This window comes from Palaemon carinicauda, chromosome 22 (assembly GCF_036898095.1).
Source record: "Palaemon carinicauda isolate YSFRI2023 chromosome 22, ASM3689809v2, whole genome shotgun sequence".
Taxonomy (NCBI): domain Eukaryota; kingdom Metazoa; phylum Arthropoda; class Malacostraca; order Decapoda; family Palaemonidae; genus Palaemon; species Palaemon carinicauda.
In genome coordinates, this window is record NC_090746.1 from 91,961,423 (window position 1) to 91,964,804 (window position 3,382).

The following is a 3,382-nucleotide window of genomic DNA, read 5'->3' on the forward strand; positions in this document are numbered from 1 at the left end:
TCACGGGGGAAAAAAATTCCTATTGGTCTTTTTTGTAAGAGTACAACACAAGTCATGTACAGAAACTAAACTTTGGTTCCATCCTAGGCAAAGGCAACCCACAGCTGCTGTAGGGCTGGCTCCTTAAGTGCCTGCAGAACACTGATGGCGATGACAGTAATATTAGTTTTACTGTCTTTTTCATGATTGCATGGTATCAACCCACCCTAGTTGATTGTACAGATGCTGGAGGCATCTTCTTCCTTGGTCCAAAATCTGGTGTTGCAACAAATGTAATCTTGTCAGCCAGAAATTAAAAAAGCTTGGCTTTGATGTCATTTTCTCTCAGGAAGTTTCATGAATTTGAGAGAAAATTTTCCCTTTATTGTCACCTTGCATCTCACCACAAAACCTTGCTTTGATTCAGTTTCAGCTTTCACACTAGATGGCCGGTAGATATACAAACACAATGCTTGTTCTCTTGTACTAGGTAAAGTATTCTTGTATTGTAGGAAGGACATCGAGCATTGCCTTTTCTTGTAATTTTTTTGAACGGTGTTGGGGGCAGACTGTTCCCCCAGCAATCACTATCAATGATGATGGTGTCAGTGTGTGACTGTACCTCATGAGTTGTAACTTGACCCACAAGAAGAGTAGTTTGTGGTCGTATATCTGTCATGTGTGGATCTTTGCCCCCTCACTAAAAACAACAGGATTCTACAGGTTCTTATGACTGATGAACTCCTCCAATTCACACTTTCTGCTCTGATTGAATGGCTTAGAGAACAGTTGAGAGTCTGCTTTCAGCCTTTTTTTTTTTTTTTTTTTTTTTTTTTTTTTTTTTACTTTGAAGAGCCTATATATATATATATATATATATATATATATATATTGATACTTTTCAGAAAAAGACGACCCTCTTCTTATTGGTTGGTTGATAGAAGGTTGATTCTTCTTCCCCTTCTAGTCCCTTCAAATATTCCTGAAAACTGTGTGCTCCAATAAGTTCGGTAACTGTTTGATGAGCGATATACTTTTCATGAAGCAAAAGCATGTCCTGATTCTTCTTGAAAAGATTGTTCGTAAATTGCATGGCTTGTGAGAACTGTTCCACTTTTTTAAGGAACACATTTTGTACTTGTTTTGGTTTATCATGGTAGTTGGTATTTTCAGTAACCTCTTTGGTTCCACGTACTGCCTCGTGAAGTGGAATCAAGTGACTAGCCTCACAAGCAGCTATCATCCATTTTCTTACTGGTGATGAGACGTCAGGTTCACCGATCACATCCCAGTCTGCCTTTATGAAAGCAATGACCTCCTCGTGTACTTGCTTAATAGCTTCTGCTTAGAACTGTCTGAATGATCTACATACAGCAAAATTTTCCGCACTGGAACTCATGAGCCCGCAAAGGATGCTTCTGTTCCATAATCTCCATATTTCTGTAGTGGATTGTAATCCACAGTGCATAGTTTACATTGTTGTTGACAAAGACGTATGGTAATAGCTCAGCCAGTGAATGGCAGCACATGAAGAAGAAATGAATGACTCAACAATAGGACGACCAGGTCCATTGTCAACACCCTATACCTGGAATGAAAATGTCCCCGGAGATCTATCTCTGGCTTCATGAAGGCTAGTCCAGCCTCTGTTCTACAGTAGAGTTCCAATGGACTTCAGTACCACAAACTCCATTAAGGAGGATATAATTGTAGTAAAGTATATGATGATATCTTTTTTTACTATATTTGATGAAATTATTCAGTTATTAGTAGATCGAATCAAGTTAAACCAATTGTTTCTCCATTAGAGAAAAACAAAAGAACGTAAGTTATTTCAGTCTTATATATCTCATTAAGGTTTATGTTATAAAAGTAAATTATATGATAGTAAAAAAAAATGTAAAAGTATTTGATTAACTGAATCGCTTACTAGTAAATCTAATCGTGTTAAACCAATGGTTTCTCCCAGGGAGAAACACAAAAGAACGTTAGTCATTTTAGCAAGATTATTATTAGTCATTCAAGATTGACTCAATAGTTTTCATTGAACAGTACTAATGAGATATTTCCAAATTGTAATGAGTGTGTCTTTAATCATAAGACATATATCTGGAAATTGTTGAATTCATAACTCAAAGAAATTCAGGATTTGGTCAGTAAACATCATATGACTGTTTATACGATTCGGATAATTTCTCTGATTTTCAGGTCTAGTAAGAAAAATTTTAATTTTTATTCATTATATATTTTTATGCTTAATTTATGTATTTCTTATTAGATATATATATATATATATATATATATATATATATATATATATATATATATATATATATATATATATATATATATATATAATATGTATGTATATATATATATATATATATATATATATATATATATATATGTATATATATATATATATATATATATATATATATATATATATATATATATATAATATATATATATATATATATATATATATAAACTCCAGTTTGACTGATTGGGCTGGTTAATCTCCTTGCAGAAGAGGATTTAGTTTTTAAACACATGTATGCATATAGATAAAAAAAAACACAAACGGTTCTTAAACGAATATTTCAGGGAAAAAGGTTGAGTTAGTTACAATGAGTCAAGATTGATCTAGTTAGAGTTAGAATGTTTCAAGATAACACTATTTATCTATGTACATCTAATGTGCCATCCTGAAGCTCATGTGAGAATATTTGATTTATTGGTGAAACCTACAGTAAAGCGGACACACAAAACTGTGTATTTGCTTTACAACTTCTTACTTTCTATAATTATTCCTCTGAAAATCACCGTTCTCTATTAGGCGAGTCTAATGCCAGTTTTCCTATAGGTCTATTAGAGTACAGTTGTTAAAAGGAAATAATTTCATTTATCATTATACGTCGTAAAAGTCATTGCCACATATATTATTCTATCAGTTGCCATTTAGATGGTTTCTTCTTTCAAGCAAGCATAGTATTATTATAATTCCGATAGTCAAATGATTAATATTCGGGAAAATTTATCAATTGATAAAAACTAGACCTAATGCCAATACAAGGTTTTTTAATTCCATCGTTGGGTGAGGTCACATATGTATGAAGGAACGATGGCGGAAAAATATGTTTTACACAATTTTGTTCATTGCAGACTACATAACCACTTTGGTTAGTAATATCAGACTAAATCTACAAGAGAACTTGTTATATTACAGGTCTGTTATTTCCATTTGCATATGTAATTTACTAAAAAAAAAATATATATTTCAAACTGCAATCTTATTTTTAAATATACCTTATGCCATGAAATTTTTATATGTTTTTTTTTTTTTTTATAAATTTCAAATGATAAGTGTCTTTTTGAGTGACAAAACGGCAAATAAAAAAAA